General features: G+C 29.4%; 1 protein-coding gene across 1 annotated transcript in view; it reads left to right on the top strand.

Annotated features, from left to right (window-relative positions):
* The first annotated feature begins 6,534 nt into the window (after nt 1-6,534).
* Nucleotides 6,535-15,037, top strand: part of LOC121124470 (uncharacterized) — a 60,619-nt gene continuing 52,116 nt past the window's right edge. Inside the window, exon 1 of the mRNA XM_040719625.2 lies at nt 6,535-6,731. The gene's annotated coding sequence lies outside the window, so the exon portion shown is untranslated. The remainder of the gene's footprint in view (nt 6,732-15,037) is intronic.

Here is a 15,037-nt window from a genome sequence, read left to right on the forward strand (position 1 = left end):
ATTAATGAAAAACAATAGAAATTCAATTAATTTTCTTGTAGAAACGTGTACCTTGGTATCTGTTATATCCCTGACGAATTATAAGGATTTCGTTCATGTGAAAATGCCGCCTATCTTTGGTTATGGAGGGAATCCAGTAGAAGTTATCAGTACTAAACCCCTAAGGATACCAATAGAAAATCTAGGAATTATCCAGTGGAAATTTATCGTCGTATTCAGAGGCCTCCCAATTCTAGGGGCAGATTTCTACATTTCTATAGGATTAATATTGACCTATTCATCAAGAAAATGTATTGTAATTATCCATACGTCATTTCAATATTATCAGAAGCCGATTGGGTTCAATATCAACACCCTGAAGTTTTCGATGATAAAAAATTCGCTGAATCTTACCCAGGTCATGGAGTTGAGCATCATATAGAAACTAAGCAAAATCCCGCAAGCTGGATGGTGTGAAACTCAACTTTGTTAAAAACGAAATTGATGGACTTTTGGAGAAGGGAATAATTCGTCCATCTTCAAACTTTTCATCAGCGAATCATGTAGTACCTAAAGCCAAAGGATGCTGGTCAATGTGGGGGATTATCGTGAATTAAATAATATGACGGATCTAAATTGATATACTCTTCTAAATTTAAGAGATTTCTTGGCCAACCTAAGAGGGATCAAATTTTTTAGTAAAAGAAACAGTGATGTTATATGCAGTTTTTAGGAAATAATTTAAATTCATCATGGAATGATGAATGTGAAAAACTTTTCAAGGTATAAAACACAGTTTATCCTCAAGTACTCAACTTTCCTTCCGGGAGAACTCGTTACCTTTAGCCGTTACAACAGATGCGTGTGATACTGAAGTGGGAGCTGTTCTGGAACAGAAAGTAAATAGGCTCTGGCAACCACTAGAGTTTTGGTCTAAAGCCTTATCTGAAACGCAAAAGAAATATTCAACTTTAGATATGAAATTACTTAGTATTAAGGAAATCATTAAACATTTTCAGTATGAATTGGATGGACAAATTTTTAGAGTATTCAGAGATCATAAGCCTTTAGTGTCGGCGATAGACATTTCTCAATCCCATCTGGACTCAGAGAAAATTCCGGTCATTTTCATATGCAGCAGAGTTTGATTGAAGGATTGAGTATGTTTCAGGAAAATTAAACAACACTGCAGATATTCTTTTGTGAAATTTTAACATTATCAAATTAAGTCCCAATATTTTTCAAGATGTAATTGAAGATCACAGACTCCTAAATTTTAAAGTTAAACCTTATCTCAAGTATATTTCAGGAACTTTACTTGCGGGCTTCGGCAAACAAATACTTATTTCGTGTCGTAGTGTCCTCTCCAGAACTTCGCCGACGAATTATTCATTCATGCCACAAAGATAATCATCCGGGATTCAAATAGACTCTAAGCAGGGTACCATTTTTCTACGCTTGCCCTAAATTACATTCTGATATTAAAAAAACTATTAAAGAATGTACCGCATGTCAACAAACGTAGCCTTTTGGAACATCCAAACCCTCTTCCTATTTCGATCCAACATCAACGAGACTTGCCTTCATCCACATTCATATAATTGACCTGTTAAGACACGTAAAAGGACAGCACTATGGCCCGACTATAATGGATCGGTTTACGAGGTGGCTGGAAGTGATCCCAATTTCAAAGTACCTCTGTGCCTCTAATATAGTGGCTGGAGCTTTCTTGGGTGGTGGATATCAAGATTTGGAGTATTGTGTCAGACAGTGGGATGCAATTCACAAGTGCTATTTGAAGGTGTGTTGCAGAGCACTTGGAATCGCGAATAGAACTACCACATCACATCATCTTAAATCAAATGGGTTTATTGAACGGTTCCACAGATGCCTAAAAACTGGGCTAGTTGAACGGATACTGGAAGAAAAAGAAAATTTGATGGACGATCAGTCTCTTTTTTTGTGGAGACTAAGGAATTCAGAACCAATAAATCTAGGATCTAAATATTCGCTCTTCCGGTTACTTACTGGTCGCTCGGGATCTTTGGTTTCAGGCTTCTTCGATTCGTTTCCAATCCCAGAGAGAAACGATCGACAATAGTCTGAGCTAGGCTTCCTACGTTTTTGTTAAAATTAACCTAATCAGTGAATATGTTTCTCCAAACTTCTAGATAGACTCCGTCCTGGTTTTGGAATTAACACGGTCATAACAGAATTTACAACTCTACCCTGTACATGATCCATTTTATAAATTAATTACTATTGTTTATATTCAATTAATTGGCTGCTTGATTATTATTTTTTTTTATTTTCTTTTGTACTAGACGATAAAAAAATGAGGGAATTTGTTATTTTATTTTTCTTTCGTCTAATTTGATTTGATCAAGTTGATCATTTCTACTTTTTCTTCTTATCATTATTGTTATTAATCTAGAGTATAATCGGTAGATGTTTGAACTTTAAATACTTTACAAGTATTTCAAAAATAATGGGGTAACATCTGTTTGTCATTTGAACTCTAGTAGCATCATTTTGAGAAATTTCATATTTCCACAAGGGCCAAAACACTGTTTCAGATCCAAAAAAAGTATAAAAAGCGTTCAAGTCCTCCAACTCCGACATATTTATTAGTAAACTAATAGGAGAAGCATTTTGAAACAGCCTTGCATTGAAACACCCTTCCACTTTAGTTTAGAAAAGGATGAAGAGACATGACCTAGAAAAAGGCATAAAAGAGTGGACCCATTAGTAATTTTGAAAAATCCCTTCAGCGATTCTCACAAGAAGTGGCTTAGGTACATGCTAGGAGCATTCTGACTTTTTACCAATAAATCAAGAGTGAGTCCGGAAGATAGAAAGTTATCATTGTGTAAACAGGAAACAGAGATATCATCTCATGTTTTTTTACTTTTCCCAAATGATTTTACCCATGTTTGGGATGGTGGAAGACATTATATGGCGTCAATATGGACTAAGACTCACCCAGATGGATTGGCTTATCGTCAAGTCAACATCATATGAAAAGTGTCTCAAAATAGAGAACATTGTTTTTAGGGGCCCAGGGAGTACTTTACGCGGCGAAGCATACGAATTGAATTATTCCACTCGGAATCCAAAGCTGGGTGTCCACTTTAATTAATATCGTGGACTCTTTCCCAGGTGGAGATACATCGCAAGCGTGATAATATTTTTTTTAAACACACTGTTGACAAATAGTGTCCATCGAAGGACAGGAGTGGTGTTTGTTTCGTCATCTTCTCTATTTCTGATGGTGTGTAATGAGATTTACTTGTTTGTGATCCTCTTTGAGGAGGGGGGAAAGAATAAAAAAATAAATTATATCATTATTTATTGTAATGCATTATTTCTATTGGGATACACATATTCAATGATTATAAATAATGTGTGCTATTTTTCATTATTTTTATCTATTTATTATTAATGTATGGTCCTGTTATTCAAATAAAAAGGAATCTTGTGCTTTGTATTTATGGTAAATTTACAATGAAGTAATTTGTTTACAAAAAAAAAAGAAGAAAAAAAAAAAAAAAGATTTAGTTGCCTTAATTTTTTTCAGATTTACATTTGGATAAATAATAAGGACACAAGTTCCTTACTATAACCTAGCAAGTACAATCAAATACAAATAATAAAAATTCTTACATTTTATAGAAGAGACAAAATTTATTATATTTAAATGTTTAAGATTGCAGATAACGAAAAGCATTACAAAAAAAAAAAATTAAAAAATGGGAAATTCAAGATGGACATGAAATTATAAGTCGTCTTGTCAAATAAGTGATCATAATGATATAAAACTCAATTTGAGTGGACAATTTATTAAATCTCATATATTAAAAAAATCTTAAAAAAATGAATGGATAAGCTATCTGAGTTATTAAACTATCCATTACTTCATATATATGACTATTTACAATTTGTATTGTAGAAGAATGTCTGACGAGTAAGCTAATATAATATCTATGAAACTGATGAAATAAACATACCCGTTTGTCTTTTTAAATTAGCAAAATAGTGTTAAAAAGTTGTGCTTATGATTATGGATCATTTGTAATAAAGTGAACATTTACATAAATATGCGTTTTACTTAATTATGAAGCGTCAATCTTAGAATCTTTGATCATTGAATATGGATTAAAAACCTTTTTTTAGTTTGTACTTTCTTTGTCTAATTTAATGTAATAAGTTATTATCATTGTTAAAACTCATAATTAAAACAATGTCCATTTTTAGTCCTGGTTGATATTTCTTTCATTTTAAATTAATTTTAACGAGTTTCTTTTGACAATAGGGGTCATCTTTAAGAGAAACAAAAAATTATGTTTCTATGAATTTATCCATAAATGTATTTTGGACTGAAGATTAGATTCATATGTACAAGGTGTCCATGCAAATAAATCAGATGGGAGCCCCATGTTGACTAATTTCTCTCTATCCCATAGAACACAGAAGATGTTCTCTGGACGAGATTTTAGAAGTAATTATTTAGATCCTCCGATTCCTGCATTCATTGCATTAGAAGTTGTTCCTAACAAAATGATAAGACAGCCTTCGACTGTTAATATTGATCGTGAAGAGAAGGATTCTTCATCAATCACAAGGCAAAGGTTTGAACAGCTTGGTATTAGCAATGTCATGGAACATGCAGATCCAAACGTCATTTGGAAGAACCCCTTCACTGACACCATCTAAAATGGCTGAAGTGCAGACTCCGGACGTCTTGTATTTTTACAAACAAGTTCCAGGAAGATCCTTAGGAGAGAAATGGTTATTTTTGCCAAAAAGAATTGGACACCTCTTTTCAATTATTTTACCAATGTTTAAAAATTGAAAAGAAGTTTGGATAAATTTTAATGTGAGATTGAGTTTCTGGGTTTGGCTCATTGTAACATCCTCACGATATAAGAATAGATAGAAGATTGAGTGGCGTATCTTCAAACTAAAATGTTTAATAAACGCTGTGAACCACAAGAACCAAGAGATACTAATACACAATGTTTTAGAATGTTTGATAATTATCATTTGTCAGAACTAGCTCAAGATCAACTCTTCATAATATGATTTATTTATCAGATCTCTGGATTTGCCGGTTTTTCTTTCTTTTTTATCCGTGTGTTGTTGACCTAATATTAATTAAACATGCAATTGTCGTTTCTCTTTTTTAGGTTTAAAAAAAAATCAAAACCTACTAATAATGTTTACATTGTTTTATTATTTTATTGTTTAAAATGATAAAATATATTTAACACTTTAAAAAAGTTGTGTTTGTATGAAGTTTTACATAATTGGATTTTGGACTGAAAATTAGATTCACATGTACAAGGAGTCCATGCAAATCGTGAAATAAATTTCCAGAGCTTAACTTTATCAAGATTATCATACCAGTTGTAAGACATAAGATTTTTTAAATTATTTCAAATAAGAACAAATAAATTTCAAAGTGGCCACCCTTAGCCTTGATCATAGCTCTTGCAGGTCTTCTTTGCGTACGCCTCCGACTTGTCTGCCTACTCCTTTCCTACGACAGCTTTTATAGGATCCACATTCACATCATTGGAGGCAAAAGTATTCTCTTCCATTTCATAGTGTTGCAGTCTGGTGAGGATGGAGGTCACATTGACTAGGGCCAGAAACTTGCTAAGTTGTTTTCAGTCAACTAATGAGTATTTTTCAGCTTGTGGACGGGGTGGAACTTTTTTGGAAAACATAATTCCCTTCAAATTAGTTGGTCTTCCATTAGGGAAAAACTCATGTCTCTATTACCTCCAGGCCCACGTCTTCACCGGCGTGATACCCTTTGGAAATCAGGATGTTTGCTATCCTTTTTGGGTTTTGCCCAAGATTTCATCTCAAAGCTCTTACTACGGTTCTTCAGCTTTGTAATCTTGGTAATAAGATCTTTGGAGGAAAAGACGATGCAGAGGATCACGTCATAACTTATTCTCAAGAAGCACTGTGTCAGAATCTTTTTTTGGTCTTTATATCAAGTGTCCTTTGTCTGATGAAGATATTTGTTTCACAGGATTTTGTTTTTATAGTTTTACTAGTTGATCTTATGGAGTAAAATGGTTAAATTATTTACAAAGGTCATACAACCTTCCCAAAGTTTTATTTACAATTTTCCTGGGACACGCTGTAGAACGGACAAATTGGTAAATGAATCCATAAGAATAAACTTAGTATTATTAATGGTAATTGCTCTGCAAGGAATTCTGGCACGGATTGTGATAGATAAATACACTTTTATATACATAGATAACTTGAGTATCCTTCCTTTTTATGGGTACATGGAATAATATTGAGCAATTTTTAACCATTCAAAAAGGCAGCGAGAGAAACAGGTAGATATTCCCACCTCTTCCTTTACCGTTTTTTTTTTGTTTGTTTCATAGCATGCGTGAAAGCTGTTTATATATATTATACATATATTTGGCTGAGGGGGTCCAAAATCTCCCAATTTTCTTTTCCTCTCAATAGAGAAGAAGCTCTTACTAAAAAAAAGAAGAAAATATCTCTTATAAAAATCCGTCTTTCATATTTATTCATTAATCTTTATCAGGAGTTAGAAGAGGAATAATCACTAAAACTTTTCAAAGAGAGAGGAAGTTGACCAACGTCTATATTTTTTATTTTATTTTGAGATTCCGGTGAATAATTCACAAAGAGTGTGTTTTATTCAACATCAATCAATTCAATATTCAATTTTGTATCTAAGTTATTAGCAACATAAGGTAAGAAATTGTCAAATTATTTCCGTAATTGTCCAATAAAAAATTATGAAAAAATAAATTTTTGTCACATTTTTCTCACGACAAAGTATTGACATTTATTTAAGCCTCATCAAATTCATTTGTATCCAGGAATAATAAACAATAATTGTTTGACCAGATCTGGATTACAAGACAATTTCGATTGTGTTGTCAACTGGGTGTTAACTACAATATTCTCTAATAAAAACGGCTTTTAATCCCTTATTTTGTTCATTCAACACCCAGTTGACACAACTCCTGCAATCATAAAAGTTACTAATTTAAAAAAAACTCGGAGCTGGTACATACTAGAGGTGTTATATTCAAGCAGTATAAAATCAAATGGGAAGAAAATGGTAAAATAGATTCAATATTTTCAACCAGTACGTGATACAACCATCAAACTTTATATTTTAAATAATAATGAAACAAACAAATTATGTCCCCCATCTTTCAAACAATAAAATTAAAAAGACAAGGAATGGGGCTTTTATGGAGTGTAAAGCAAATCATAGTGTCATTTTTCTCCACAAAAGTTCCATCAGATTAAAATAATCCGAGATGACCTAAAAAAAAAATATGAATTTAGTGTAGTAAAAATATTAAAGCTATCAGAATTCAAAATGAAATTTTATTTTGAGTGTCGTCTTTTTTCTATTTCTTAATTTTATTTTTATTTTATTGGTTTATGAAATTATAAAGTGTGGAATTTTGAATTTTGGGTAAGTGATAACATAAATCATTCTTTAAAAATATATTTCATTTTTTTATATTGATAAGTTCATCTTGTTTTTACTTCTTTAAGTAGAAAAATGACAATAATGTCATAAATATAATAAAAATATTTGTTGGTAACCTCCAAGATGTTAGAACTCTTATTAATTATATTCATCCCCTTTTTGCAAATTCAAACATATGTATTATCGAGCAAGGAGTACTTATGTTTAAAAATGTATTGATATCTTAGTTAATTATAGAGTAACATCGCCTTTAGCAAACAAAAAAAAGTGTCAATCCTAATTTGTAGAAATATTGATTACATTGTCTTTTTTTCGCCACATAATTTAGGGGTGGGCTGAGATGGCAGTATCCCCCCTCCCAATGAAAAATGTGGGTTTTTCACAAGAAAACTTATATAAAAAAACAAAACAAAATCAAGCCTTCCACCCCGCCCCTCCCCCTGAAAAAAAAATAGAAACCTGCAGAGGCCCCACGATATGTTTGATATAGCTTTGTTTCATATATTGAATCGGGTTTGACAGGTTTTTTCTCCAAATTCCCAACAAAAGACAATGAACAACATTCCTGACACAAAAAGTCAAAAAGATAATTATTTATATACAAAAGTCATTTAGGAGTAAAACGTTTTTATGTCGGAAATTTACCCTGGTCTTTTTCCATCAAATACAGTTACCTTCATTTTGTAACAACTTTTATATACTTTCTGTGCTGATTCCATGTAGATAGTGTAAAATTGACATAAATTTCATTTATGTCAATTTGCATAGTAGATTTTGTAGATTTTGCCGGTGGCGTCACGTTGTGCTGGTAAAATCAGACTAAAAACTCATTGGTCATGATATTTTATCTTTAATAATATGTTCTAAATTGATTATAAAGTCAAATAAAATTTTAAAAGGAGGAAATATGATAACATTAATTTTGCAATTCACCTACGATATGTCCTCCATAAAAAAATTATATTTTTTTTATGACTTTTTTTCAGGCCTAATTTTTACGATTAGAAAGATTTCCAACTTTTTAGACTGCGTATTTAGAAGCGTAATATCTTTAAACTATCCAAATGTTTTAATTATTGAGAACTATTTATACTTGTTTATGATCAACAAAGATCTACCTTTCAAAATATTAGAGGTTTTGTGATAATAATATTGGTTTATTCATAGATAAATATTACTATGTAATCAAAATTCTGTAAAACTCCTCCATTGCTTCTGATAATTCTTTAAAAAAAACTCGGTTTTGTTATTCTCAAAAAACTTACTACTTTTTAAAATTTGTTTTTTGTTGATCCAAATATATAAAGTGCTAAAAAATATGTCTTTAAAATAGTTACAAACATTGACAATGTGACGTATGAACCAACGTTAAAGCATTATTATCGGTACTTACAAAATAACTTACTCAAATACAAACATTCATTCATTTAACATTTTGAGATGTTATAAATGTTCTTCAACTTATATTATCTTTTGTGCAAATGGATTCTTTAAAAAAAGTCATTATGATAATATTGACTTAGATATTAAATATAGTTATTTGATTGTTTATTTAAACGATCTTTTCCCCTCTTCTTATGGTGAGATAAACACTTCAAATATGACTTTAAATTTCGCCTATTTATTCCATTTTGAGAGAGATATATAATTTATTTATTTGAATGAATATTCAATCTGTGTTAAAAAAGTATATATATTATTTTTCCATTTATTTTAAAAAGATGGATATCATTTTTTCATGAAGAAAAAAAAAAGGAAATTGTATTTTACCAAGTATAAGAACCATTAATTAAAAGCATAGAATGAGAACATTGTACTCATATGTTACACTATTTATAATTTATATAATTGCATAAATTGCAAAAATATAATGCACAAAATTAATATCTGTTAAGAATTACAATAAAAATGTGGATAAGAATACAAGATAAAAGGTATCATTGGCACAGATACACCATTGCGACTGAAATACATTTGTAGTATCTTATGGCATTCATATTTTTGATTCCAACTTCTATGTTAGGTATTAATTAATAATAAATTTCATGTGTGATATTTTTGGGAATTGGTAGATAGTTAATTAGTTTCTGAGTCATAAACAATAATTGTGGCATTAATTATCGAGGTATTAAAGAGCATGTTTTTATGTGGTCTTAATATTTAAACAAGCCAAAGAGAATCAAAGGGGAATTTGTATGTTATGTATTGTTTGATAAAACTGTTTTTGTTTTTTTAAATATTCCTTGAATTGATCAATTGGACTTGCAATGACTAAGTATATGAATAGAAGGATTATTCTCAAATATTAGTGTGCATTATACATTTGCATTCTTCCACGAATATTCTTTAATTTCTATCAACAAACTATTCTTATTAAGCCTTTGGGTGTGTCGCAAATTTTACTCAGAGATGGATTGTTACCCTAAAGGAATGATAAATTGATAGATTTTATTTCTTAGGCCATATCAGGAACGATATATAAGTCTCTTAAAACAATTAACGGGTCTAAATTATAGTTAAAATTCTTGTGCACGTAAACACATCCCTCAAATTTGAATACAAAGCCTATAATTGACTCATATATTGTTATGAAATATTGGGTTGTAAGTATTTGACTCACATTTTATAAAAAAAAAATAGAAAACCTTTTGATGGTGACGTACAATGCATTATAGTTTTATTATTATATAATGTAACCAGGAGTGTCTTTTGAAGTTCATATACATAATTTATATTTTTATTTTCTCTAAGAACGAGTGGGTTTCGAACCCACGCACATGGAGGTCAAGAGTGTTGCACATTAAACTACTTAGCTCCATTTTGTCATATTTTTTTACGGTTATTGGACCCTTGGTTTGGCCTCCAAGCTCATCGCACTGTAACCTGATTGAATTCTTTGTATGGGGTTCAGTTGTGTGATACACAAAATCCAGGTAATGCCCGGAATCTGGGTGGAATTCCAGAATCTGACAAAAGAGACTTTCACAAAGACTTGTTCCCGTTTCTGAGGTAAATTTGAGGCTGTCATTGACATCAAAAATGACTATCCTAAAAAAATAATAACGTTACTTTTATTCAGCTTTCATTTGCATTGGTTTTTATTTAAATCGGATTATTAGTTTAGGAAAAAATCTATTTTTTTTTTAATTAGTTGGTTGTTTAATATTGGCCATGTATATACAAAATATAATAACCTACTGTTAAAAATTACGTCAATAAATCATTAAGTATACTCTTTTGAGTTACTTAGTCATGGGAGTAATGTTCAAATACAAAAAACAGCTTATACTCTGTTTTAAACTCTATAGACGTTTTTTTGTGGCGTCAGCTTTCAGCATTATGAGCCATTTTAGGAGCGTAAATAGTCTTATGATAAGAATTAAGCCCGTGTTTTATTAAGAGTCTTCCGTCTAAACCCTACAATTAGTATTGTTATTAATGGCATACAACACCAAAATTATCTTTAAAATTTTCAAATGAATAGAAAAATGATGAGCTACTGCGGTGTAATTTAATGTCAAAATGGAGCTATGAAATAAAAAGACTGAAGGCTTTTATCATTTACCAAAAATCTTTTTATCTAACGTATGTTTTTAATAAATATCAGAAGCATAATATATGGATATAAAAAGTATCATTGTATCATTTTTTTCCCCATATTTTAGTCAATAAATTAACTATTATATTTGCAAAGATTATATCTTTTCCTTCAATTATCATGCCTTTCGTGTCTCTAATCGATCAAGAAGGTCGTAAATTAATCATACAAATTAAAAAAAAAAATCTATAAAGGACAATTAATCAAATTTACAAATTCAAAACATATTTCTGAAGGATATTTTACTTATTTCACTGTTGAGACGTAAGAAAATAATAAAAAGTAATTTACTACAAATAACTCCCATTGATAATTGGAAAAAAATAAAAACTGTTGCAAAATTTTGTAAAAGTCAGTGAAAAAACCTGGAATTGGTTTCTGGTTCCTCTATATTATTCTATGAAATACTTGTAGTTAAGATTAAATAATACGAAAAGTGATAGAACAAGTATCAACTGTTGATTTTGGCTTTCTTTCCTTAAACCCGACTACATTTCAACATTTTTCACAGTATAAGTGGTGCATCCACATAAATCTAATCTTGAATAATAAAAAAAGTAGGAATGTTTAATTTAGTTTTTTATCTAATACTTGGACATAGTTGTGATATAAATTTTATTTAGAATTATTTTATAAATACTTTAAATAACCAAGAATTTAATCAAACTTGTGGATTGACAAAATTTCAGGTTTTTATATCCATTTGGCCATAATAATTAGAAATTCCTCCTTCAATCATAATAAGACTAAATCGCTAATTCTCTTACGTAAGTAACTCTGAGCTGTGGACAACTTTTGTTTTATTTCTAAAGTCCTGTCTCCATTTTATAAATAAATACTCTACCCTTATGCGTTTCTATAAAGTAACATACATTCATACAACTATCAAATTATATTTTAGTAGAGTCAAATATTATACATCCAGCCCAATATTTCATAGACATATGTGAGTCAATTAAAGGCTTTGTATTCATATTTGTGACTATTAATTTGGCTAATTTAAGTGCAATTTGCAACTTACCCAAAAATTTAAGAAGTCAAAGAATCAAAATATAATCCACACTCAATTTTGAGAAACTTTTTTACATCTTGCTCTTGTTTTGACAGGCCACATATCCATCAATTTTCATTTTCTTATTTCAGTGTTGAGACGTAAGAAAATAATAAAAAGTAATTTACTACAAATAACTCCCATTGATAATTGGCAAAATAATAAAAATAATATCATATAATCCAATTTGTTACAAAGTAAATAATTTAAATGACTATGAGTAAAAGTGTATTTACAATAGTAGTAAATTAATAAAACATATTTTCTAATACTAAGATTTCGAGTTCGAGGTATGCGTTAATTATTTTTTGTAAATGTTAGCAAATTTGTGTATTTTAAGGTACTTATATTATATTTTCATGAAATGATTTGTAAATATATATGTAAAAACAAGCAGAAATTGTTTTCGTAACAATCCATCAATATGCTTAATAATTGATTAAGTTATGTTTCTTAAATTATATCGAAAAAATTTCGTTATTAATTAATGTGGTGGTTAAATTGTTGTTGATAACAAAGAATACATGTAACTAATTAGAGTGGTGACGTAACACCTACGTAGTAAACTTTGTATCAAGTCACTCCTTATTTATTTAAATAATTAAGTATTTTAAATTATATTTGAAAGTTATATTTTTTCTAAATTTCTTACTTTTCATCCCTGCCTGCTTTTATACTGACATTTTAAAATGTAGTTATTGACTCGTAGATAGAAAATTTATTTCCAAGCATTTATATGTTCATTTAACATAACATAGAAATAATTTCATGTCAAATTGAATGAAAACTACTTTAAAAAGTTAGTTTGGATATGAATTGAGAAGTATAGAACAATAAAGTATTTCTTGCATGATCTAATGATTAAATATAATTATAAGTAGATATATGCTTGTATAAAATTAGTGATATTCTTATGAAGGACTCTTCAGAATTGTTTTTCTTCAATTAATCATGAAAAAAATAATTATTTATCAACTTCAATAAACTATTGTAACAAACAAATAAGTAGGAGGGCTGTAAAAAACTCTTTTTGTTGTGACGTGAAGAATGAAAATAAAAAAATCAAGTTAGCCCGTCCACACAAAGATAAACTATAATCATTTTTCATAAAATTGAGTATGAAGAATTGTTTTATATTCGTTGGAGGCTCTGATCGAAAATTGACTGTTACAACGATAGAATGAGAAATCGTCATTTTATTTTGAAATGGCACATACGATTATTAGAGACAATATAATTGTCAAAAAAAAATATGAGTCCGAAAACCATCACTAAAATTATTGGCTACCTTAATTTCCCCCACAAACTTTAATACACTGCCTATAATTGACAAAAAATTAACTTTATATGAAATTTTGGGAGTGCAAGTTTTTGTATAGTTAATTTAGAGATTGGAATTATTTGATCATGTTATTTTGGAGTATGGGTTACTTATCCGACAATGGAAGTACTAAAAATATCGTTCAAAGTCTGTTCATATAATTTTGAACTTTTTTTTAACTTAAATAAAATATATTTTGAGTTTTCTACAAATAAATTTAATTTGTACATAAATGTTTCATTAAAATTTGCCATAGTTATTCATAGATTTAGAAAAAGTAATATTGAACAAAGGCACAAAAAAAATTGTGCTTTCTATAATTATATTTAAATAAAAAAAGAACTCTCTAGAAACTTGTAATTACCAATTTTCAACATTTCTTATAGTATGTTAAGCCTTGTATGGATAAAATTATAGCAAGCATGTACATAATGAAACAAATATTCTTTTTAGTTTTTATTGTTACTTACATATATAAAGTTTTTTTATCAAATTGATGATTAATAAGTTTTTAAGTCTCTTTTTTTTATTATTATGTTTAACATACATAAATGCATAGAAAGATATACACAATGTGCATCATTGTCATAAATACATATGTAAGTTAGCATCTATATATATGTATCTGCAGAATTATATTTTGGAGGTTATTTATTTTTTTTTTTTTATTACAAAAATTTAATTTCATTCATTTTTATCATTTCTCCCCGTTTCTCTCTTTTTCCAAGTAAACAGATTAACTATCACAAAAAAAAAAATGGAAAACAGAATGAGTAATAAAAAAACAATGATAAATATTTGTGACTAGTGAGAGATTAACATAGGTGTACGAGTGCACACATTCCTTATCAATCCATTCCGGTATTACTGAATTATTTAACTAGACTCCAGGGTATGTATTCCTATAAACATTAAAATGAAAACATGTAATAAGTGTCTTGATCTTCACGTCTTCGCTTGCTTCTAGTGACATAAAAAAAGCAAGTCCATCTCCTTCAGTGTTACTCCGTAGCCTTCCTTAACCCTTTCTTCGAACATGCTTCGTCGCTTCAATAACCATTGTTATTTCTTAACACAACTAGTCACGCAATTCAAAGTTATAAAGCACAAACTTAAATATGAATTCTCCACAGACGGATAAACTTTGCTTTTGTAATATATAATTTTTTTTTTTAAGATTTATTTTTAAATATGACGTGCTTAGCTATAGGTACGCACGCTAGAGTCCACATTGTTATTTTTTAGATCAAAACATTTACATATTTTTTTAGGTAATAAATACACCCACACAAATTGATATACCTACAAAAATCCAAACAGGCAGACAAATTTTTTGTTTTTGATATATTAAATGCACAATCAAAAATAATACTTTACAAATATACATACAAACAGATCAAAATTAAATCAGTAGGATGTCAATACTTTATTTATCTTCATAATGCCTTGCTTAGGATTTATTCATATATTTTCAATTTGTAATCGAGGTTTTATGATTTTCAAATAACTGTCTTACATTTATGAAAAACAATAACACTTTAATTGATATGTACCAGCGCAAAATGGGATGGAACAGTT

Source organism: Lepeophtheirus salmonis, chromosome 9 (genome assembly GCF_016086655.4).
Source record: "Lepeophtheirus salmonis chromosome 9, UVic_Lsal_1.4, whole genome shotgun sequence".
NCBI classification, from domain to species: domain Eukaryota; kingdom Metazoa; phylum Arthropoda; class Copepoda; order Siphonostomatoida; family Caligidae; genus Lepeophtheirus; species Lepeophtheirus salmonis.